Raw genomic sequence first — 26,020 nt, 5'->3', positions numbered from 1 at the left:
AGTCCACATTGGCTGCATTTTCAGCTAATCTAAACTGCCTGCAGCAGAGGTATTCTTATTTTTATCTTCTGAAGCAAAATGCTATTAGGACTGTTATTCATGTTCTTTCAGCAGCTATATTTGGTTGAATCCAACTGTACTGAGTTAGTCCAAAAAGGAACAGAATTAAAATTGCTGAGGTGTGAGTAACCCATATTCATATTCTTCTTATGTTGATTTGGAGAGATAAGAGGTGGAGAGACTGATCTGAGTCAGCAAAACTATTTATAGTCAGACTGCTTTAAACTAGTTATATCAAGGCTGTTGGCCAGCCGGTCTGTTGATTGACACATACAAGCAGTTACAGCTAAGCAAAATTTCAGCTTGCACTTAATACAGACCTCAGCTTTGAGGTCTGTGTTGAAAGAGAAGGAACATTTATACAGCTTTAGGGTTTTTTTCTAAATTAGAAACTTTGGAACCTCAGAAACTACTGTTGAATGTCATCATTATTCCCTGTTCATTAATCCCTAATGGCATTCCTAATAATATCTGATTGAACCAGTCTAAAGGAACATACAGATAGGATTTTGAAAATCTTTTTAACCAGTACTTGAAATCTTTGCTGTGAAAAGAATTTGAAGCATAGCTCTTTTAGCTTTTTCTAAACTGTCTTAGACACTAGAGTTACCAGAAAACCTGTGAGTGGCAGAATTATTGTTAGTATAGTTGCTATATATGGACTTAGGGAGGAACAATTGAAATATTAGCCCCACTGATACACACTGCTGAAACTGTTCTCATATCCAGCTGCTGGGGGGCATTGTCTTTAACCTGCTTTACTCTCAAGCCAGGTGCACCTTAATCCATCAATTTACTTATGGTTTTTAACATAGTGTGAGAAGATTCATACTGACAACAAAGCATTTAGTGGTTCTAAATTTTGGTAGTTCTTACAATCTCAAAGTATGTGTCGGTGCGCATCAAGCTCTGGTTCAACTGAGCAGGATGTATTTCTGACAGCACTTGTAGAGTCAGAATCACAAGATATCCTAGAAACAGCTGCTCTTCAAAGATTTACTGATCTCTTAAATTATGTAAATATGTAAGTAACAGGAATATCTCCATTTGAGAGTATTACTATGGCTATGGCACTCTCTTAGTTTGCAACATAAATAGCAGATTTTACTTCCCATCACAGCAGCCAGCCCGTACAAATAGACTACTTGAATTCTGGGATAATGTTAAAGGAGGCAAGAAAGGCACAGTGGATTCCTTTTGAATAGTTTAAACTGGCCTAGTATGACGTGTTAGCAGAATGTGTAAATTGAAGGTCAGTAGGGAATTGTAGCAACTTACCACTTCAAAAAGCCTTTTTCTTAACTGCATTTTTGGCACGCTTATTTTCTAGTTTCTGGTCTTTACTTGTTCCATTTTAGGATGTGCAGGATACTACAGCTTATGGAAGTTTATTTGTTGCCCTCCTCCAAATTCCTGGTTCAATGACATGTTTCCAATTACAGTTAAATTATTCTGGTAAAAATATTCTCAAAAATAGGTTAGCTGAAAAGTGTTATGGAAAAGCTTTATAGTGGATGACGTTTATTATGGCCTTGTGTTGTCTACAATATTGCATGAAGAAAAGGTTTAATAAATTGGTTTGGATTTTACTTTATTTAAAAGATAAAATATAAGAAAAGAACAGATGCTGTAAGAAAAGAGTTTCCACTACAGAGCATTGTGCAAACCTGACTGTAGCAATGTGATCTTGGCTGTGGCACTGTGAGCATCTTCTACTTAGTGCAGCTCCTTCACACAAGCACAGACCTTACCTCTCACACTTTGCTGCACAATCCTGTGTCTTTCCATGAAGAGCTAAAGCTTATTGCCTGTAAGGGACACCTGCGTGCACAAAAGGCCTTTATCTTTCCTGAATGTATTGCTGTCTAGTGGCTGAAATGCACTGCTATGCCTGCACTGGCATTTTATTAAAGTCGTGATAACCCAAAGCACAATATAGACAGCACAAGAGAAATTGGTTCTGCTCCTCCTTTGGTCCTCAGGTATTGTTTTGTGGCTATGACCCAAACAAATTTTAGTAGAAATTAGGCAAAATTTCCATCACTGTCCTCTCAAAAAATTTCCATAGAACTGAAATTGTTCACAGTGGCATATCCTGTTCTGATAAAGTCATGAATTTCAAAAGTTCTACTGTTGTTTTGACGGACTTGACCTTGCTTTTCTGCTACTATTTTGGATGCTTTTTCAGTTCTATGAGGTTCATTACTCTTATTTACCATAACCTTGATTTAAATACAAAGTTGCCAGCACTAAGGTAAGTTTTGGCTTTTAAGTATTAATGCTATGATTAACTCAGCAGAAATCAATCTATAGCATATCAAAGACTATGCAGACTCAATTTTCTTAGTGAAAGATGGAATTTTTTAGTGGTAGAGGAGGTGGAGGAACATAGCAATTTTTTATTCCATTTAGTAGCAACAGGTTAGTTACATTGTTCTCATCCTCATGTCAGGAAATGTACGTGTTCCTATGACAATCAGATTGTCACTTGAAAAGTCTTTTAAAATACAAGAAGCAGCTGTCAGTGAAGCATGTGACTATGCCACTAAGAATGAAGAAATGATGGAGGCTTTTGTATGGGTAAAGAAGCCAATGCTATTTAAGGCAGGACAGAATAAAAAGGAATGTGATGTGACCAGCATGGAAATCTGCTGATTATGTGCCTTCCTAAGCACATTCTGCCATCAGTGAATTCCTTCTGTGGTTGTGATGTTAATTCCTGTTAGAGAGTCCTGATGATGCATGCTTAACTTCGTGAGAAATTTTCCTGTGGGGCTGAATAATTTTCATTGCCCTGTAGCTGCAAGACAGCACCAGTCTTTGTATGCTCAAAGTGAATATCCACTGTTATTCCTTGAAATAAATGCTAAATTTTCTGATTTTCCTTGCTTTTGCAATGTGTGTGCTAGATATTATTTAGGTTATAAAATTAGGATAAAAATTCATTCATCTGTAATTATATTATCTCATTTGGCATCTAACTCTAGGACAAGAAATCAGTGATTTAATTTCCTTTCAAAGTCTTTGTCTATCAGATACAGAACAAGCTTAGTAATTACGTCAGTTATTGTGAGAACTGTGCCTTCAATATTACATTCCTAATTGTTTTTAGATAAGGAAATTTATTTTTATAGCTCACTCAGCTGACTATTGCAGGCTGGGTGATTCTCCCTTATTTTCAGTGTAGATAGCAAGGTCTATAGATTATATTAAGAGAAATTAATATTGTCCTTCTGGTTCATACAATAGGATGCATTAAAAGTACTTACCTGAGTACACAATATATTTTGATTTTATATGAGAAAATTTAATCCAAAATAAACATGTTTAATAAATATTCACAGAATACCCCAGTAGAGATCTGTAGTGTACCTGAAACTTCCAAGAGCTTCATCATCACATTAAAAATAGTTTTATATTATAACTGTGAGTGAGATAAACCCATCCTTTGTGTGGAAATACCATGTTTATGGTCCAGTCAATTGTGCAGGAATAATCTGCATATTTTCAACCACTAATTCACAAGTCTCCGGTTGGGAAAATTTTACTGTATGCCTTGAGCTGAATTAAACACTGGCTTGTGCTTTAATACAGAAGATTTAATGTACAGTGCACTGGGCAGTCGTATCACCATAAGCTATTCTTCCTGGTGTATGCAGAGGTGCATCAGGAGTTGATTCCTTATGTACACATTCATTGGTACCAATCCCATGAACATTAACTCAATATTGGATCCATTCTCCATCACAGTTCTGCTGCCCGATGGTGGCTTTCGGCCTTTGAGCACTTATGTCCATGAGCGATGGATTGTTGCAAGACAACTCTGCAATGTACCTCCTTCCAAGGGAAACTGCACTCCCTTATAGAGAGTCCTTCTGTCCTGTCACTCCTATTCTGTCCAAACTGTTCAACCTCTTCTGCAGTTGGACCTTCTTGTCCTCCATGCCACCTCATCTTTTGGTCACAAATTACCAAGTTTTAGCAGCTACAGTTTGATTTTCCCCTTCAATCTACTGTGTATGCACACAAGCCCCTTAACTTGATCACTCTTTCCAGATTTTCACAGGATCAGCAAAATGGCAACTGTGGCAAAAGCTGCTCTTTCAGCAGAGAATGAGGGCTTCTTTGAAATCTGGGAGCACTAGAACTATAACATGACAGCCCTTGAGAGAAATTTCTACCTAACACCATAGGCTGTAAATCCTTCACCAACTGAACCATCATACTTTTGATACTTTATGATTCATCACACTCCATCTGGTTCTGTCATTGATGCAAAGCTCAATGTCTCAATTCCATCACTGGCATAATTTTGTTTCTAAGAGCTATTCAATCATAACTAGCAGACAAAATAAAATCCAGTCCATAGCTCATTGCTCCTTGGAGTAAACTAATCCCACCACCTGATGTGTTGATATATGTATCTTTTTGTTTTACAAATCAGGATTTCTATTTTTGCATTTGAACAAATTGTGCCAGAGAGTGAATTAATTAGTTCTTGAGATGAAATAAATTGACTAGGTACATGAAGTATGTTGGTCTCTTGTGAGATTGTTCTAAGCATATGAAAATTGTGGGGTTTTTTTTAATCAAATAAATGTTTCAGAATATATGTACATTTCAACAAGTACTGTTCCTTAGTGAAATGTAGGGTAGTCATCACTGAAGAATGTAAGGTACTTTCTCATCAGTGATTAATGGAGCTGATAGTCTTGGCTTCAATGTTGTTTTGTCAACAATCCAAGAAATATATCATTGTCAAAAATACGGTAATTGGAGGATCAGGACCTGTGAGGTCATTGGTAATCTTTTTCTGTATTGAATTTGGCAAAGTACAAACCAAGTTGACAATAATTTTTAACATTAGCTGTTACATCAGCTGAAGTCTGAACCACCATTTCAAACTGAATGATTGAAAAGCATTTTGTAGATAGTATCATGAAATAAGAGTTGTGGGATTTTTGAACAGAACATTAGCAGAAGAGCTGTTTGGGAATACTCACTTAAAATCAGAATCCTGTCATATGTACCGCAGAAAGAAAGCTTTGATAGAATAAACTTGATAATCCTTATGATAATCCATTGTTTACAATGTGATAAATTAATGTATTCTATTAAGTTCAAATTTACAGCTAAAAACTTATATTCTTCAAGTGTTTTTTTCATAGCTGGAGGGAATTTTTTCATACTGTTTCAAACATCAGTGTGCTTATCTGAATCATTCCAGTTAGAAGGAAGATCTGTTTCCTTGAATTTAGTGCATTTCTTTGAGGTTCATTTTTGAGACAATTGATTCAAATAAGTAAATTTTAACTTTGGGTGGTTGCTGTTTCATTTTGTATTTTTTTAATTTTATTTTTCTGCAACAATACTTATCTAAAGATAAGTATTTACTTTTAGAGTAAAAAAAGTAAATTTACTTTTTTTATATGCAGGTTAATGTAATTGAAAATATTTGTCAGGAGTTTCAGTGTCTTTAAAGTTAAGTAAATTGCTGTTATGTTTATCTGTACACACAAATATATAGTTAATGAGAAAACTATAATTTTGGTACACCAAAATATCAGAACTTATCTCTAATAAGACACAGAACATGTTGTTAAAGGTGAGCTACTTATGCTAACCAATAAAACAACTGCTTTAGAGACAAGGTTACTCTGAGTCTTACACCATTGGGATTGCTTTTACGGAGACCATTTAGTGATATGAACATAATGGAAATGTCTTGGATCATCCCCATACAACTGTATATTTTGCTCTAAAACATATCAAGCTGTGAAATTTGGGTGAATAGGATGTTTCTACTATCTATATCATAATAAGGCAAGCTCTGTAATACAGTAACAGTAGAGTACTTGGACTATAGCTTTATCATATTTCAAGGGTGGAAGGTAAATTCACACGTACAGAAAATTGGATATGGCAAGTTTGATATTTTATGAAGACATTTTCAAAGGGATGAGGGATAAACAAATATTTTCAGGCAATATTTAAAAAAATATGTGCCAATGTTATATACATACATATGCAAGTCTGTATAGATCTACAGTAGTATAAGTATATATTTATAAATATATATCTAGGGTAGAACAAGGGATGGCAAGGACACACTACCACAGAAGTATCTTCTGTCAGAAAAAAATATGCTGGCATCATCTGTTAGTCAATGGGGCTTTGATATCTTGAACTCAAGGGGTAAGATACTTATATAAAATAATTTTTATTATTTTTCTGAAATCACTGCACAGATAGAGGAGCAAAGGATATGTTCCAATTATACAACAGAGTATGAGCATGTGTGATGACATTCACCTAACATGTGCAAAACAAAAGTTAGGATGAGAAAAGGCTTATCAAGTTGTTCCTTGGCAAAATAAACTGTTCCCAGTGCTGTGCCTATAATGCTTTGTCCAATGTGCTGACACTGGTAAACCAAAGGTCCAGTCATTACATTCTCCTTCATTACAGAAAAGCTGAGTAAGAAGTTGGTGCTAGGTATTTTCTTTCTGTCACCTGAGAGATTAGTATTTATTCTTTAACAGTTTGTTGGTTAACTGCTGCTGCAGTAAACGGTGCTGCAGAGGGACTACAAAATATAGTTGATACCTACTTCATAAAATAGTTGCTTTAGAAAGGTTTCTTGCTAGGCTTCGTAATACAGAATGAATGTGAATCCAGGAAGGGAGGCTGGACTGAGGAAGACTGGATAGTACAGTGAAACTTCTTGGGAAACTCAAAAAAGGAACTGAGGGACTGAACAAATTGCACTCATCTCTTGAAGGTAGCTGGAAATCAGACAGGAGCAGGCTGCTAGGTAATAAAGGAGTTTGAAAACCATGATAAACAAAAGCTTTCAGAGGACAATGACTTTTATCCTAAACTAAATTAGTTTCAATAGTTTTAACGGAGGAATTTTCTTTTCAAAGGTGCTGTGATTGTCTCCAGGACTTGGACCCTCTAAGTCTTAAGGTATGTTATGATTTCCATAGTAAAACAACTCAATATGCGTATGCCTTCTATTGCTGTTTGTGTATATGTTGCAAGACAGTTAAAAATTAAATTGGTTTAGTCTTACATTTGCAAATGCTATGAATTTTTTTCTCTGTATGGAAAAGGTGGGATGTATGTATTTTTTCTTCTTTTGCCTGGCAAGTGGGTCGCAGGTCATATATGTCATCATTCTTAAATGGATGAAATAGCTTTAAAAAGTTTTGAGAAGTTTTATCGTGTTTTGTGGTTTACATTTGTAAATCATGAAGTCTGAAAAAGAAAAATACAATCTCTGCATGATTATATTGAACTTTTCTTTACTGAGCCTTCATTTTGATTGACTGTGTATCAAAAGTCCTGTTCCTGTAACTCATTATTTGAGAACATCATCTTTCCATTTTTTTATAAAATAAGTGAAGCACTGTGGATAGGAATAGAGGGTGAAAAGGAAAAGAGTTCAAGGAAGGGAAGTTCAGGGAAGGGAAGGGAAGGGAAGTTCAGGGAAGGGAAGGGAAGGGAAGGGAAGGGAAGGGAAGGGAAGGGAAGGGAAGGGAAGGGAAGGGAAGGGAAGGGAAGGGAAGGGAAGGGAAGGGAAGGGAAGGGAAGGGAAGGGAAGGGAAGGGAAGGGAAGGGAAGGGAAGGGAAGGGAAGGGAAGGGAAGGGAAGGGAAGGGAAGGGAAGGGAAGGGAAGGGAAGGGAAGGGAAGGGAAGGGAAGGGAAGGGAAGGGAAGGGAAGGGAAGGGAAGGGAAGGGAAGGGAAGGGAAGGGAAGGGAAGGGAAGGGAGTATTTAGTTGCCAACTGGAGTTTAAATGCAGCAGTGATTTAGTGCCCTTCCTTCCTTCTGTGACTTCCTTCCACCACTTCCTTCTGCCACATCCTTTCTTCCTCCCTCCTTCTCTCCACTTTTTTTTCTGCTCCAGGCTGATTACACTTGTGTTATAGAACAATGAAAATTTTTAATATCCTTTGAATGCCCTTGAAAACAAACTGGTCCTTTTTCTGGGATCCAGGATGTTGCTGAATTATAGTTGAGGTATTTTTTACATTGGCTTTTGTTTCACTGTACACTATAGCTCCAAAACAACCTCCAAATCTTTAAGAGATTCTGATAGCACCTTCACAATACTTTCTATTCTGAAAGTTCCCATTCTTTGTTCCAAGCACCTTTCACCTTTCTTCTTTGTTTTGTTGCTGTGCTACCTCTGAAATCACTCTGTCACAAACCCACTGAAAGGTCTCAAAATTCAGAACAAACATTTAAAGCAAGTCGTCAGAACTGATATTATATTGCATCCATGTTCTTTTCTCTCAGCCAGCTCTTTTTCTCTACCCTTTGTCTGCACTCTTAATTTAAGTGTTAAACCCTTGGGTCAATTAATGGTCCATAACATTTATACTGTCAGATGCAGCATGAAACTCCTACTATGGTGCCCTCTTTTTCCATTAGCACTATTAAAAAAATTATGATAAAAAAATAGAGTGAGAGATTAATATCTCCCTGGAGTTTATAAAGAACAAGCCAAAGAGCAGTTATCCACATTTCCCATTTCTTTCTTCTTTGAGACCTAGGCACAGTCATGAAATTGCTAAGCAAGACCAGCAAAATGCTAATAGTGCAATTAGCAGTACAATTCTCAAACCTGAGTGGAATTTCAGGCCATCACAGAATCTAAGCTCCCAAGGTATAAAGAAATAGCAGAGTGCTGTCACCAGTAATATCATTAAGTTTTTCATATGCAGAAATTGGATTCTGCTTCAATAAAACATCCCTAAACAAAGGAAATGCAAAACATAGCCATTTATTTTGTTTCCATGATGGTGGAAATGCAACAGAATGTGTAGGCTTATTTTGCATGCCTTGCTTGTTTGAATTTACTAGCCCCTACTAAGTAGAACACTATTAGGCTTTTGTTCTGTGGGAAGATGCTTTTAAAAGTATTCTCCAGACTTTACCCTTACTGTGTCTCCAGTATTACCTCAGTTCACTTTCAAAAATTGGAATGCAGTTATGGTAAAAATGAACAAGTAGAGGATGAAATTGATGTTAAATATTAAACCTGTCTATTTAAATGGGGTTCTTGGGGGTTAGATATAGTGGCATTGTCCTTCTTGTGCAGATTCTTTATTTAAATTCCAGTTTTTTTGAATATCCATGACTTCAAAAGTCAGAGCTAATATTCTTGCATGAAACCCACTATCTTAACAGAGTAAAGACAAAACTAACCTTCTCTTTTTTTGCTGTTGTAAAAGAATATGTTATTATAACAGAGTTTACACTGATGCATCTCAAAGTACTGTGAAGGAAACAGAAGTTGTGATGATTTTTTCATTCTTTCAACCATTTTACAAGACTTCATGGAATCACAGAATGGATGAGGGTGCTAAGCATCTCTGGAGATAGCCTAGTTCAGAGCCTCTGCTCAAAGCAGAGTCATCTAGAGTAGATAGGATAATGTACAGTCAGATTTTGAGTCTCTCCAAGGATGACAACCTCACAGTCTCCTGGGGAACCTACTCTCGTGTTCAAAGAGCATCACAGCAGAAATTCTTTCCTTAATGTTTAGACAGAACTTCATTTATTTCAGTTTGTGGTTGTCTCTTGTCTCGCCACTTGGCATTAGTGCAGAGTTTAACTTCATCTTCTTCAGTCGCTCCAGATATATATTTGTGCACATTGATAAGATTCCCCCAAGTCCTTTTTCTCCATGCTGGAGAGTCCCAGCCACTGTCATCCACTACTCACATAAGACAAGCTTTGGTCCACTATCTCTGTGGCCCTGTGCTGAAGTTGCTCTAGTGTGTTCATGTCATTTGTTTCGTAGAGAGCAGAGCTGTGCACAGTCCCCTCAGTCTGTCTCACCAGATGTAAAGCAGAGGGGAAGGACCAGATGCCTTGATCTGCAAGCAACACTTCTGCTAATGCAGACCCTCTTTGCTGCAAAGGTAACATGCTGCAGCATGGTCAGCTTGTCTCCCAGGAACTCCAAATTCTTCTCTGCAGATCTGGTTTCCAGCCAGTCACCGCCCAGCATGAACTTATGCTGGAAGTGTCCTTCCTCCCCAGACATAGGGGTTTGCATTTTCATTTACTGAACTGCATGAAGCTCCTGTTCATGCATTACTCCAGCCTGTTAATGCTCTCAAACAGGCAGTAGATCGGTCTGATATATCAACCACTCCTTCCTGGTTTGTATCATCTTCAAATTACTGAAGGCAAACTCTTCTTAACTTCTGTATGTGGTGGTTGAACACCCCTGAGCCTCGCAGATGTGTTCCTTGAAAGTCCATCATCTTTTCCCCTAAAAAGTAAGGAAAAAAGTGACAGTAAACAAAAGTGGGTCTGCTGAAAGAACTCTTCAGAAGATGACAAGAAATCTAATTCCTAAATATTTTTTTTTGCTTTTGCTGTTCACAGTGATCTAAATTCCATTTATGAGCTCTCCTGATCTAAAGCTCTGCCATGGATTCTGATTCAAAAATTGCTGGCAAGCAGTGGATGTTATCATTGTTCAGCCTTTCCTTTTCTGAAAAATTAAAACTCATTGAGTAGTCAAAGTATAACATTGTATCTGGGATACGAACACAAAATTTGAGTCCTGTGCTAGGTGAGTTGTTTTTTCTGGAAATATCAGACACTATACACACCAGGGAAATCACAGGTAGTTTGCTCTTTTGTTTCCCTGCTTCCCCACTTTGTGTTGATTCTTAATTAATTCATATAAATCCTCCTAAATTCTCATGACATTGTTTCTCTTTATTGCTCAATATTTCTTCCTCAGATTTCTCTACAGACCTCAGCTCCTAATTTATTTATGTTGTTATCTTCTTGCTTTGTTGATTTTTATGGTGGATCTGACCTATGAAACATAATTTTTTATCAGGTGTCAGTGTAACCCTGGCTGGCAACTAAGCCCCTCCTTATATAGCCACTCCTTCACTCCCTCCTGAAGGGTAAAAATGAGTGACCTTTTGTGGATTAAGATAATGACAGTTCAATAGGTAAACCAAAGGAAAACAAGGTAATCATTCACTACTTCCCATCCACAGGCAGCTGTTCAGCCATCTTCAGGACAGCAGGGCTCCACTATGCCTAATCTAGAATTGGGCAGACAAATGCCATTTCTCCAAATCTCCTCTCCCTTTCCTCTTTTCCCTCCAACTTTATATGCTGAGCCTGATGCCATGTGGTATGGGATATCCCTTGGGTCATTTGGGGTCAGCTGTCTCAGCTGTGTCACCTCCCAACTTTTTGTGCAGCCCTCAACCTCCTCACTGGTGGCATAGGTGAGGAGAAACAAAGACCTTGTGTCTGTCATAGCACTGCTCAGCAGTAGCAAAAATATGCCTTTGTTGTCAGTACGGTTTCCAGAACAAATGCAAGCAGAACCCCATACTAATTAATAGGGAGAAAACTAATCCCATCCCAGCCAAAACGAGCAAAGCAGGGGATCAAACATACCTTTTCCTTCACTTTTTTTTTTTTTTTTAATGCTCTGTCTTCAGAGCTTAATTATTTATAGGAGATCTTGCAAAGTTACCTGTGGCCACATATTTGAGTTTTATCCTTGAAATCTTTTCATACCTCTCAGCCAATGCTTGTCTTGCAAACAGTCCATATTCTTTGTCTTTCTCTTCCCTCGTTTCACCCTCCAATCCAGTGAAGGATGGCTTGGGGCCTTTCTGAAGAAGGAATCTTCCTTTGTGGTGTACTGAACTAACAGGTGATCCCCATTTGTTAGCACAGGTGTGTGGGTTTGGGTTAGCGCACTAGTGGAAATTTTGCCTGCTGCTCCATCTATTGGTATTTAGAGACAAATACCTACCCTCACGGGGTTAAACACCATTCCTATCTACTTTTTCTGCTCTAGATGATTCTAATTTTAAGCAGTTTTCTTTTGACACCGAAATTGGCTGGAGAATAAACTTTCTAACACAATTTGAGGTATTAGAAAGCAGATGTTCTTTATTACAACGTTGGACACATTTGGAGGATTTTCCTCTACTCATTGCAACATACTTACTAGCTAATAGATAAATATAACTTTTCCTAGCACTAACTTATATACCTCATCCCTTTTACTGGAACTCCTTTTGTGGTCTTAGAGGGTCATGTAAAGGAGTTTCTGGTGGTTGTACTCACTGACAGCCCCCAAAACTGTAAGTGGCCCTGCCTTACACTATTCTTAGGGCATGCACTGTTCTTTTTTGTTACAGAAGTTTGCCACAAAAATCACTTAAGTTCCTCATTGTGTGTTTATCCACTGATTCCAGCTACATTTACCATCCTGTGTGTCTACTTTCACATTCTTTTATCTAATTGACTGTTAGTTTTAAGCTTTATCTTGCAATTTCAAGGGAACTGAAAATTTGTTATTTTCCATGCTATCACTTTAGAGAAGTAAATGGTTAAGGTCAGGCATCAGTTCTCATGTTGACCATTTCAGCCCAGTTTCTCTTTTTCTGACTCAAGAATGTCCCCTGTGTATGTTATTATCAAATTCTAGTTTCTGGAGAAACTTTATCCCTCGTATTACCTTCTGCCTTTGTCACTTACATTAAAGATCAAAGTTGATCATATCGTTTGGATGTATCCAAATCTGAAATCTTAGTTAATTTCTTTCCTGTAAGATGCAGAAATATCACAGAGTTTTAAAAAATATTTGGAGTATTTAACTTTGAACATACACAGTCCAACATATTCTGAAGATTTTATGACAATAATTTAATAAAATTTTCCTGTGCATTTCTGGAAGATGGTCATAAAATCTTTACTTTTTTTTATACTCCTTTAGGTATCTGTGATATGCTTTTGGAGAAAAATTTCTTGCTGCTCTACAGGAGGTGTTATGATGGAAATTACAAGCAAAGATAAAGAATCCTTTCCCATTTATTTTGAGTTCCACAGTAGATTTATTATGATAGTGTGAATATTAGTGCATTCATTCTTCAATTTCAGTAAAATTCTGTTCTGTGTTTGATAATGGAGACCCAGGCATCAATCAGTGACTGATCTATATGCACTGGATTAGATAAAAAAAAACCCATTAGCACCTCAATGCAACATATTCAGTTGATTTTTAAAGTATGTTCCACTAATCTTTATCTTTTCCTGCATTCATCTCGCCTAGTGTATGATGAAAATAATACTGTAATTTCTGGTCATTTAGTCCAGTACGATCCTAAAACAATGGATATGGTTACTCTTCCATTTGGTCATGGATGATAAATTTTTTAGGCTTGGAACTTTGTTTTTCATGGAAATGCATCATGCTTCAGATGCACTGAACTCTCACTTCCAAACTGGGCAAAGCCTGATGAAGGCTGAACAACAGTTTGTCCTTTGATTCATTCATTTTACTTCAGTTGCTGCAGGTTAAATGTAGGCTGAAGGCTTTAATTTGTTTAGAAGCCATATTATTTTTTAACTTTTGAAACATTTACAAAACTAATTTTACTGTAATTTTCTTTCAGGCGTTTCTCAATGCAGATAGAATATTTTCTTTTTATCATACGTACATATGCATGGAACTAACACCTCTGTACATATGTTTTCCTTCTCTCTATTAAAAGCCATATGCAACACTTGTGGAAGGGGAACGTACAGAACTTTTGAGATGTTTAGGAGCAGTGCTCTTTAAATTTCAACAAGGACTGAAATAACAATTTGGGGCTCTTAAGGAAAGCATAGATCAGTGTATCACCTGGATGAACTTACCTTATCTGAGGGCCATTTGGTATTTTCCATGATATCTGTTCATTGGTCCAAACACTTCAGTGACAGAGAACAGATGGTAAAACAGCTTTATTAAGTAAACTTATCTAAATTATTCATCTTTTTAGTGAAAGAGGTAGGTGCACTGTAGTTTAAACTCTGAAAAAAAAACAGCTAGAACATAGCAGAAATGTCCACTTGATTTCTAAGTCATATGAGAAGTGTCTGAGAGAGTAGGGGTTGTTTACCCCAGAGAAATGAAAGCTCAAGAGAGACCTTATAATTCTTTACAAGTATATGAAAGGAGATAGTGGAAAGATAGGGCTTGGCTAGAAAACCAGTGACAGGTTTCTTATCCCAGAAAACCAGTGACAAAACAAGAGAATGTAGCCTTGAATAGCTCCTGGTAAAGTCGGGGTTTGATATCATGGAAGGGGTTGGTAAGCATTTGAACTGACTGCCTGAGGTGGTGGTGGAGACACCATTCCTGCAGGTATTCTAGAAATGACTGGACATGGCACTTGGTTGTACGGTCTAGATCAATCACAGGTTGGTCTCTATGATCTTAGAGGTCTCTTCCAACATAAATCCAAAAATAACAGAATATGCCAAGGTGGAAGGGACCCACGAGGATTGTCAAAGTCCAACTCCTGGCCCTGCATAGGGCATACACAAGAGTCACACCTTGTTTCTGAAAGAATTGTCCAAAAGCTTTCGAACTCTGTCTGATCAACTTCTCTGAGGTCCCTGCTCCAGTGCCCAAATACCCTTGGAGTGAAAACATCTTCCTGATAGCCAACCTGAACCTCTCCTGACACAACTTCAGGACATTCTCTTGTGTCCTGTCACTGCTCACCACAGAGAAGAGATCAGTGTCTGCTGCTCCTCTTCCCCTCATGAGAAAGTTGTAATTGCAATGAGCTCTCCCCTCAGTCTCCTCCAGGCTGAACAGGCCAAGTGACTTCAGACACTCCTCATACGTCTTCACCTCAAGGCCCTTCACCATCTTTTTTGACCTCCTTTGGACACTCTGTAATGGCTTTACATCTTTCTTACACTGTGGCACCCAAAGGTGCTCCCAGCACTCGAGGTGACGCCACCCCAGTGCAGAGCAGAGCCTCACTGATGATGCTGTTTCTGATGTCCCCAGGACACAAGTGGCCCTCCTGGCTGCCGGGGCACTGCTGACACATGTTCAACTTGCCACTGACCAGGACTCCCAGGTCCCTTGCCATGGCACTGCTTTCCAGTATCTCATTCCCTAGCGTGTACATAAACCCATGATTGCCCAGTGCCATCAGAATCTGGCAGTTGCCCTTGTTGAACTTCATATTTGGGATGATTGCCCAGCAGTCTTATTTGTCCAAGTCTCTCTGCAGGGTCTCCCTGACTTAGGGAGAGTCATCAGTCTCTCCCAATTTTGCATCAACTGCAAACTTACTTAGAATCCCTTCTAGTCCTGTGTCCACATAGCTAATGAAGATGTTGAAGAGCACAGGACTGAGGATGGAGCCCTGTGGAAGGCACCCAATGACAGTTCCTCAGTCTGATGTCACCCCATTCACTGTGATCCTTTGTGCCTGACCTGTAAGCAAGACACACAGACTTGTGATTGCTCACCTATCTCATGATGTGTTTATCCAGCTGTGTGCTGGCTATTTTGTCCAGAAGTTTTCTGTGAGACACAGTATCAAAAGCTTTACTGAAATGCAAAATGATTACAAAACTAGCTTCCCTTGATCAGCTAGGTGGGTTACCTTGTCATAAAAAGAAGAAAGGTTTGACAAGCAGGACTTTCCCCTCAAGAAGCCATGCTGGTGAATGTGCTGTCATTCAGGTTCCATTTAGTTTTTCAGTATCCCCCAGAATAGTCTTCTCTATAACCTTACCAGGGAGTCAAGTGAGATTGACAAGCCTGTATTTTCCAGTCTCATTCTTCTGGCTCTTTTTAAAGATTAGAACAACGTTCCTCAGCTTCTTGTCAGCTGGGACCTCTGCAGATTCCCAAGACCATTCAAAAAATCATCAAGAGAGGCTTTGCAAAGAAATCAACCAGCTCTATGAACTATTTTTGAATGAATTTTTTCCCTAAAGTGGTAAGCAGCATTTCTGTATTCCTCCCACACTACCTGATGTTGCTCCCACTTACACCTTCCTTTTTTGCCTTATCTTCAAAAGCAGATCCCTGACAGGCAGGCTGGCCTTTTGTCCTGCTTGCTTGACTTCTGACACTTTGGAATTGCCTGTTACTGTGCCCTTTGGAGGTGGTGCTCAAAAGGTGTCCAGTATTGACTGACTCCAGTGACTTGAAAAGCACTTTTCCAGGGACATTCCTCATTAGTTCCTTGAGCAGAAGTGAGTCTGTGATTCTGTGAATTACTGGCAGGTACTTCTAAATGGTAGCAAATTTTTTCAAGAAATATTGCAACTATACAGAAGAAGAGATCTAGATTAATGTTGCAACCATCTTTCAATATACCACCTGATTACTTGTTTTGCTTAGTAAAGAGAAGAGCCTACTATTGCTATCAGTTTGCATTGCATCATCCAGTTGGATGGTACAATTTTCCATTAAAGATACTCAACAAAATAGTACTCAGCAAAGCTCTCATGGAACAACTAACTACAATTGTACTGAAATATTTCCATGACCTTTCTCAAATAAGATTCTGTTTTGTTCAGAAGAAGATACTAATTTTGAAATTCAAATGAGAAAGGACTTACAAGTCTATGTCTGAAAATCTGCGATTTTTAAAAAAAAAGATAAATACGATTTCTAATTCCTGAGAGTTTTAATGGATCAATAAGTGCAACAGAATTGCATATACTCAGCTAAAATATGTTTTCTGAAACATGCACTTCTCAGTCCCCATCTTGTTCACCAAGTGATATTGATGGTTTTATACTCCTTTATAATGTAGTCATTGATAAAGTGCTTGTATTTCCTTATATTAAGACATGGTTGAGTATATTTCTATAAAAATGTAAGAATATCTGCATTTTCCAGGTGTTTTCAAGCGTTATGAGTGTGGTGCCATGAGAGATGCTGTTGTCCATGAGAGGCTGGGATTATTATGATCAAGTGCTGTATTTTGACTTCACCCAGTGGCTTAAAGACTTGTGGGGTGAAGAAGAAGTGTTGAACTTTTAAGAGAATTAAACAGGTAAGATTATTGAAATAGGTTTTGGTTTTTTTTATTGTCAGTTTTCAGGTTTTTTCAATTGCAAGTTCTATCTCAGTGCTCCCTCTGTGCAAAAAAAAAATCTATTTCACAATCACAATTGCAAATGACTTTCATACTTTTTATTCTGAGCAGCTCTTTATTTTGTACAGTAAACTGTTTTCTTTAGAGAAAAAAATTTTTGACAAAAGGAGACAGAGTTATTTCCTTACATTGTGATAGCAAGAAGAATTTCTATACCCAATAGCATATAACAACTATGAGAGCAATAAAAAAAATGTAAATAATTCAGTTAACAGAGTTTAGTGTCATCTATGTATGTTATTTTATTAAAACATTGTTAGATGTATGAATTTTAGGGCTGATTTTCTGTTTATTTTACCATAATATTTGGTTTATTATTAGATACTGAGAAATGTCTTTCATCTCTAAGACTCCTGTTTAAACAATCCATCTCATTTATTAGAATAACCTGCAGAAACCAATTGACTTAAGATAAGGCAATGTGGTAAGGATGCACTAAAACATTACCAAAAGTCAGTCTGTCTTATCTGATTTTGATGGATGTTTCACAAGGCAGGGGGAAGATCAAGAACAGTTTTGTATCTTTTTTTCTGTATGTTGCTGTAGCTTTTATCTTTTCAAGTAAAAACCTTGAAAACTATTCACGATCATGGCACTCTGGTACAAACTAAATCTAAGAATCAAGACAATGTGTTAAACTAAGATGCTTCCAGCTTATGGGTGATTTACTCCTTGGTAAAGAATAAAGAATTGATATATTATTTACCAGATCTAGTCAAAACTGTCCTGAAGTATGTCTAGGGCAGCAGTAGATACTGCTGAACAAATTCTAGGCTTGCGCCAATGTGAGTTGTACCATACAAATACACAGTTTGGCTCAGGAAACATTAGAGCAGCGTTCAGGTGACACTGTACTTTGTGATCTGGACTGCACAACCTCCAGACATGACCCCATGAGTAAAAGACAGCCCATAGAGAAGTACAGAAAACTGTTTTCACATCCATTTCTCCAGACTTCTAGGTTTGGAGTACACTCAGACAGATGCAGGTCAGCTATATCTGTATCTATTTCACAGCTGCACTATCATTGTATTCTGCCTGTTTTCAGAAAAAAGTATTTGCAACAGAATTATTTTTGTAACTGTCAAGAAAAATACATATCAACCACTTATTGCTGCAACTGAACTATTCTCTGACATAAACCTAGTAATTTAACTAATAGATTTTTAACAGACTGCAGTTTTTAACATTGAAAAAATGATTTTATAAAAAATTTAAAAATAAAAGGGAAAAAAGTTGGCAAGTGACTGAAATATGACTAACAACTTCAGAAACACAATGTTGCAACTCATCATCCCCATCATAATTGGGGAATTTTCATGCTGATATATAGTGAGAAGAAAAGTGTTTAAAATAACAATATATATAGTATTATATATGTATATATGAGTTTCTAGTTTCATTTTATTTTCCTATAGAAATCTACAGCCTTTTAAAATGCTCTTCTCATGTGTCTGTATTTCTCATGATAGCTTTATTCTGGTGATATGAATGGGAAGCTGAATCAGGATTGTTATTCAGGATCCTGTTGCATCAGGATTGTTTATGCTTCACTAATATTTATCTCCTTAAGACTCAATTTTTTATCCATTTTTAAAAGAAATTGTAACATTTAATTTAAAAGTTAGCTATTAAATAGAAGTCAACAGTGATAGAGGTCAAGGCTTTCAAACTGTGTAGTATGTGGAACACAAGAAGCTAATCCCACATGCAATTCTTATTTTGCCTTTCAGAAAATATTACTTTTTCTCTGTGCTGTCCCTCATTTGTAGTAGTCTTTTGTGATCTGCACTGTAAAAACTAAGTACGCTTAAACTGTTATTACATTTGTTGTCACAATAATGGTTCAAACTTTTCACCATTTACATCAAAGGATAAACTGTTTCCAGCTTTCTATGATACACTTCTGGTTGAAAAAATGGGCCAAAAATTAGGAGTTTTACAAGCAACTGGTGGGAGAAATCCTTTCTCATAAGTCTTAAATTGCTTTACTAGCCAATGAACTTAGAAAAAAACCTCCAAGAAGCAGTGAGAAAATTAACTGCCAAATCAAGATCTTCCTATTTTCCCCTCACATTTTGCATGGTAGCACTATGGCACAGGGCAATTGATATCCTATCAAGGCCCAGTGCTCTTTTACAGACTGGAGGGAGAGCAATGGTAACCTTGGTCACCTAATGAAAAACTCAAATATTTTTGTAAGAGACTCTTTTCAGTACATGGAAGCTTAAAGCAATTCTTCAAACAGTAAAATTAAGGCACTATTTTTTACAGGTTTACTTTTAGTGGGACTTTTTGCCAAGAAAACTTGTTTTCTGTTTTGATTTGGTTTGGTTTCTACTTTGATTTAATGGCAATATTGCTAATGTATGAGAAGTCTGTCAGGATATTTCAATGCTGGTTTTAGCCTCTTATGACATGGTTATAAAATGATCCCCCCCAAGTTCATGCCTTTCCACATCTTATTCTGTTTTCAACAAATAATATTTATCTTTTAAAGTTTCTGCACAACAGAAATTTAAATATTATATAAATACACATGGCAAACTCAGGACATTTCCATGAGTATTAACAAAAATGAAAGTGTCCCAAAATTTGGTGAGTTCATATCAGGAAAGCTTTACATTTGCCATTCACAACAAAAGCTGAATATGCTATGTTAACTAGCTAACTGAACTGTACTTTCAGAAAAGACCTGGGGGCAATTTTATGTTTTATATCTGTAGGCTTTGAGTGACTAATAATAATACCATATTATTAATAATAATAATAATACCAGTGCAATAGACTGATAGCTCCAAGTTAATCTAGGGCTGTTTACCAGTAGTCTACTCACAAAAGGAAGTAGGAAGTGAGGATATCTGGGAGTTCAGGGATGAGCTGATCAAGTTCTTGACTGCTCTAGTGATTTATGGAGGGTATTCTGAGCTTGACAGACTTGGAACTGATACTACAACTTTCTTTCTTTTTGATTTTTCTTCATCCATTTTTTATTTTTCTTTTGAAATTGTGTTTTCTTAATAATTCTCTTTAGTTACTTGTGATTTCTTGAATTTAATTTAGAGGCTATTGTCTTCTTGGAATAAAAGGCTCCTAAGCCATGTAAATACTTGAAAGTATGCATTTCTATATAAAGTAATCTGTGATTTTTAGAGGCAGAAAATGGTCCTTAAAAGATTGTGTCCATTAAGAACCAGAAAGCAAAAAAAATAAACCTTTAACCCTTTGTATTTTTAATTTTAATTGTCTTTTTATTGTTAGTCACATTTTTGGATTTTGAAGCTATAATGATAAACACTTCCTGAAAGAAGACAAGTTTCTATTAATATTTTTCCCTTTCCATTTGAGGTCAGGTTATTAATTTTATTACAATCATCATAATTTTTAAAATTATTATAGATAAAATCTATTTGCATAGTTAAATTAGGGAAAATCTAGTCAGTAGACCTCTGAGAAAGTCTTGCTTTTCCTGTGTAAACCCTGTGGGAATGTGACTGACAGTATACTGATCCTTTTATTGGTACACTGTCTCACTGGAAAACCAAGGATGATTTCTTCCTCTTCTTTTTTTTTTTTTCTTTTTTACTCCTCTATCCCATTTCAGTCTTTTAACAGATTTTTCCACATCTGATAGTTTATGATGTAAGCAAATTGTGTTGTCAGTGGTGCACATTGGAACTGTCCATTTCCCTGCTTTGCACTTTAGTTGATCCTCCCCACTGAGCCTTTACTGCCCTTAATTACTTAAATACAACTTTACACAATGGGCCATATCAGCCCAGAAGGGCTCATTTTGCCTCTTCAAACTCACCCCCATAATCATTTGTAGAAATGAAATCTCATAACCCTTTTTCTCAAATTTATGTTGCAATTAAAAACAGAGTCACTTCTGAATTTTATTTCTCTAACTTAGCTCCTATCTTGGAGGTTTTATCCTTCTATTTATCATTTTATCACCCCATCAATCAATAAATTTCAATTGTCTAGCAATTTCAGCAGGCCAACAGAGGAAATCAAATGTACCAAACACCACCATGCTCCCTAATAAAAAAAAAAATTAGTTCCTAGGGAAAGTTACAAAAAATTGTCTCATTACAGAGGATCTTACAAAAAGATGAGGCAAAGAGAAGTGTGGAAAAAGGCTTAGGGACATCTTGAGTGTGTCAACACAATTATGCTGGCGCTGAGAAGTTAAAACCACATAGCACTGTGACTTCTTCAATAAAGTCTTCCCTGCCACAAGTCAAGATGCAGCTGAAAAGCAGAACACATCCAATGTAGATCAGGTTAGCAATCAAGACACTGAATATAACATTTTTCAAGTATTTTTAAATACCACCCCTTTGGATGTTCATCACTTACCAGAAATAGATAAATTGGAAAAAAGAGAAAAAAATAAGAAAAAAAAGATGGACCACTGTATCAAAGGAAATGTCAAGTTATTTGAGCCATTCCTTCTAGTTCCCAACCCTTTGCTATGCAAAGTGTGGTTACATAAAAATTGATCTAAAGGTCTCTTCTTATTCTTTCTTTTTCTCAGAGTGTCCTGTTGGGTTTGATTTCCGTTCCACCATAGGCACATTTAAAATGTTCCATTATTTTTCACAGACATTTCTCTACATTACATTGGTTCGGGTTGTAGTTTGGTTGTCTGAGGATTTAATCAAATTCAAATGGCGCTTTGAATTTCTTTCTTTACAATTCCATTATTTCATAGTTCAAGTTTTATGAGAGTTTGCTTTTCTATTCTTATTGGCTGATCTTTTGTGGCACTGTGAATAAAACATATATTTGCACACATCTGAGACCACAAGACCATCAGTCTGTGATGAGATGGGAATGAACAAATGGCTGCCTCAGTGTGATGCAGCTTGATGATGCTATTATAGCTGGGGACGGTTCAATACAGATTGTCAAAGCAAGCACACTCAGCAGCCAGTGTATATTGAGATATAAAGCTCCTAAACTGGATGTAAATCTCATGCTCTGTCAAATAAACAGCAAGCATTTTAAGAACTCTCTAAATGAACATTGGAAATGATACATTTTAGAAGCTTGAGATGAGCTGTCCAAGTCAGTTGAATAATACCCCATTCTTTCTTCCTACAAAAAGTCAGGAGGAAGAATGGAAATCTTCTAGCATATGGTCATACAATAAAATCACCTTTAAAATGTCCTTTGCAATCTCTGTAACTTGACAACTGAAATTTCACATGTTTCATAGCAGATTCAGTGTTCCAAATTTCTGTGAGTGAAAATAATTTCCTGGAAAAAAAGCTGAAACCATAGAAATAAAAAATAAAAATAAAAATCTCCATTCTTAATATTGCAATGCAATTTTTTTTTGAAATCTATTAATTCAGGGAAATACATATGTTATTAAGATTATTAAACATCCCTCTTAATTGTGAAAGTTAAGATCATGGCTGTAAGATATTTTAAGACATTAATGCATAAGATATTATGTATGATGAACATTGAACAACACTTTTTTTTCCAACAATTTATGTTTGAGACATTTGAGTAATATTCAAGTGATATTTCCAAAAACTTGAGAGTTGGATCTGACACTGTTGGTATCTTTGACAATTACTTTACTTCATGGGTTGCTGCAACTAAATTGTGAGTGCTTATTAGGCACAGACTACAATAAAATTATTCTAGTCATCATATCAAAGAGCCGTTCATCACAAACAAATATTTAGTCCTAATACAGAGCTTCCTCTCTGTAATGAGGTATGTTTAAGATCAAAAAAGTATTTTTGAGAATAATATACTCTTCTATTGCTGTAAATCTAGCTTAAAGCATAAGTGAAACTAAATGTGCAAATGGTATATGCAAGTGGTAAAATGGTATATGTGCATATTTCATATATTTTTAGAGACATCTTTATACATTATTCCTGTATGGACAAAATCACATTCAAAGGAACGTGTGGCAATGTCAGAAATTCTGCCTACAGACTATACGTATGTGTATATATTTACAGAAGATAGATTTCATTAAGCAATGACATGAATTTTGAATTTCCTCTATCACCTTTTCTGTGCTGCAACTATCACAGTAATAATTGTGTTTACAGTTGAAAGGCAAAGTTATGATTCATTGTAACAAATTCTGTCAAATTAGAACATTAGTGTTCCTCTTACTTTCCTCTGGTAGTTTTTCCTCTAGCAAGGAGGTGGACATGTTGTATTTCTCTTTGTGTTTGGGAATATATTCTGCTCTCTGATTCTGTTAGTTCCACTGCTGCCTCATATAATGGGGAGAAGCAATTCTGCAGTTTCTCCTAAGGTGGAAGTTTCTTCCAAATTAATCTACAGCATTCTGTGGGTTGATCTGGTCTGGATGACTGATGTCCACCCAAGAAGTTCCTGACTCCCTTTCTTCAAGAGGACAGAGCAGCAAAAAAAATATAAAAATTCATAGGTTGTTTCAAACACAAGGAGTTCACCTACCAGTTACAATCATGGGCAAAACATATTCAACTTGATTGACTATATATATGGGGAATTTAAAATGGAGTAGAATAGTGAAGATCAAAGACAAAACTAGACAAACCTACACCTCTCTCTTCATTCTCTCTGCCTCCCCCACTTTTCCCCAGGATCAGCTTTTTTCCTCCATTGCCAATCCTTCTACCTCCTCTCTGAGTGGCACAGCCAGATGGGGAATGGAGATTAAGCCATAACACTTTATCGCTGTCACTCCTTTGCATTTTTCTTGTGCTTCAGTATGGGATATCCACATCACAGAATACCGTTCTTTCAGAACTGCTCAAGTGTGAATTCTTCCCACAGAGAAGAATCTTTCAAAAATTGATTGGTCCAGAAAGGATCCCCCACCAGCCACAACCTCTGCCAGAAGCCCTGCTTCTGTATGGACTCTTCTCCACAGGCTACAGCTCCTGCCAGGAATGTGGTCCAGCATGAATTTTCTACACAGCCTTCCTCAGGCACACCCTTGCTATGGAATGGCATCCCTAATGGGCTGGATGTAGATATGTACTCCATTATGGACCTCCATGGTCTGCAGGGATACAACTTGTATCACCATGGTCTTTTCCAGGGGCTGCCAGGAATTTCTTCTCTGGCACCTGGAGCATCTCCTCCTCCCCGTCATTCACTGACCTTGCAGCCTGCAGGGCTCTTTCACATTTTCTCACTCCTCTTTTTTACAATTTGTCTGCAGGATTTCTTTTACTCTTTCTTAGAACTGTTATCACAGAGGCACTACCATTACCATGGCCAATGGGCTTAGCAAGGACCAGGTTGCTATGCAGTCTACTGGAACAGACATTGTTCTGCCCTGGCAGCCTTGGTTTCTATTCACAGAGGCTACCCCTGCAGCTCCACAACCATCAAAACATTGCCACTTATATGGAATGAAAATTTTACTGATGTAACACAGACCATAATTGCCCTTGAATATTTAAAGCTTTAGGAAGAAAGAGGAAAACAGCACTGGTGACAACTTTTTAATTTGTAAAGGACACTGGAGAATAAGAAATTCTATTTCTGAAACTGATAAGACCTGCCCCTCAAGGCAGAGGTAACTCAGGTTCTTGTTAGTAGTCTTCTTGCAGCAGATTAGAATATCCCAGTACCTCCCTGGGGAGCTTTACACCTGAGCCAGTTGTGTAAGGGAGGACATTGGTGTGATCAAAAGCACTGTGGTGCTCAGCAGGGACTGCTTCTTATTTGCCTTCTCCCTCATCTGGATCAAAACCCAGCTTGTGTCATCCAGGGGTAGGTGTTCCTCTGCTCTGTCTGATGTGGATCAGAGCTTTCACCACCACACTCTCCTCCTCCCCTTCTTTTCGGGACAGGGGGTGCAAACCTGGCCTCAGCAAAGTAGCCATTGCATTTTTACATTTACAGTTTTTTTACTCATTAACCACTAATGTTTCAGTACCTCACAGAAACATATCACACCAAAAGTATACCATTTGTATAATTTTATGCACAATTCCACTTTTTGAAGTGGTGGATAATACATTTAGTAGCTTTCAGGTATCTTAGTAAATACAGGTTACTGAAGTTGTTAACTCCTTAAATGAAAATACATTGTAGAAATATCCACTGAGAGAAAAGAGAAACCATGAAGCCACCATTCCTTAGTTATAAATGTAAAAAAAATTAGGCACACCCTGTGCTCAAATCTGAATTCATACAGGTTTTTTTTTGATGATTGGATGTTTTTTATTAAGTCTGTAACAACATTTTTTTGCATATTGATATATGTGCTTTACTACTTTACTATACTATATTTTACTTTACTACTTTACTATACTTTACTTTACTATATTTTTTCGTGTCAAGCCAAGTTTCCTGCTTCTATACCATCTTTTAATGAGATTCTCAGATATCATGATTACTAAGTCTTGAAATTTTTGTCTTGGATTTTATTAGAATGACATTTTAAAACAGAAACTTAAGTTTTTGCTCTCTGGGTTTTTTTGTTCATATTATATACTCATGCTGTTAATCTATTTGGATTTGTGCAATAACCAACAGGATTTGCTATTTCTCTCTTTTTATTATTATCAGTGAAAAATAATTCCAACTATTCAGGACTCATCCATTTAGCATATAAATTGTGTCATCTTGGTCCTCTGTTAAAATATTACAGCATGTGACAACACAACCATCATAAGAAAGGGATAGGAATGTTTTAATTTTTACATCTTAACCATGCTAAAAAGTAGATCATATATCATTCTGTTAGCCTGATATCTAGGGCCCTCTCCATTCATTTTGCATTTAGTTAAGTAGTAATACCTTTACTTTGATCAGAATTACGTAAAATATGAAATCAATTTAAGCTGATCGATATACTTTCCAACTGAAATAAGTTAAGAATATTCACATGACACATTTTTACATCTCAGCTGAGAAGGGGTCATATCTTAAACTGAACTAAGCACATTGTCTATAGTTATGTGAATGTAGTGCAGGAAGAAACAGTTCCAGCTCGTAACTTATTCCAAA

The 26,020-nt window shown here is 36.9% G+C and overlaps 1 protein-coding gene across 8 annotated transcripts in view; it reads left to right on the top strand.

The window, feature by feature from the left end:
* LINGO2 (leucine rich repeat and Ig domain containing 2) overlaps positions 1-26,020 on the top strand; it is a 486,580-nt gene that overhangs the window by 298,830 nt on the left and 161,730 nt on the right. For 5 of the 8 annotated variants that reach the window (XM_054517993.1, XM_036402831.1, XM_036402833.1 and 2 more), the window contains 2 exons: positions 6,987-7,029; positions 16,771-16,927. The gene's annotated coding sequence lies outside the window, so the exon portion shown is untranslated. The remainder of the gene's footprint in view (positions 1-6,986; positions 7,030-16,770; positions 16,928-26,020) is intronic. The other 3 variants (XM_054517995.1, XM_036402834.1, XM_054517996.1) reach the window with 1 other exon arrangement.

The sequence above is a fragment of the Molothrus ater genome, chromosome Z, assembly GCF_012460135.2.
Source record: "Molothrus ater isolate BHLD 08-10-18 breed brown headed cowbird chromosome Z, BPBGC_Mater_1.1, whole genome shotgun sequence".
NCBI lineage: Eukaryota > Metazoa > Chordata > Aves > Passeriformes > Icteridae > Molothrus > Molothrus ater.
This window is presented reverse-complemented; position numbering and strand designations above follow the sequence as displayed.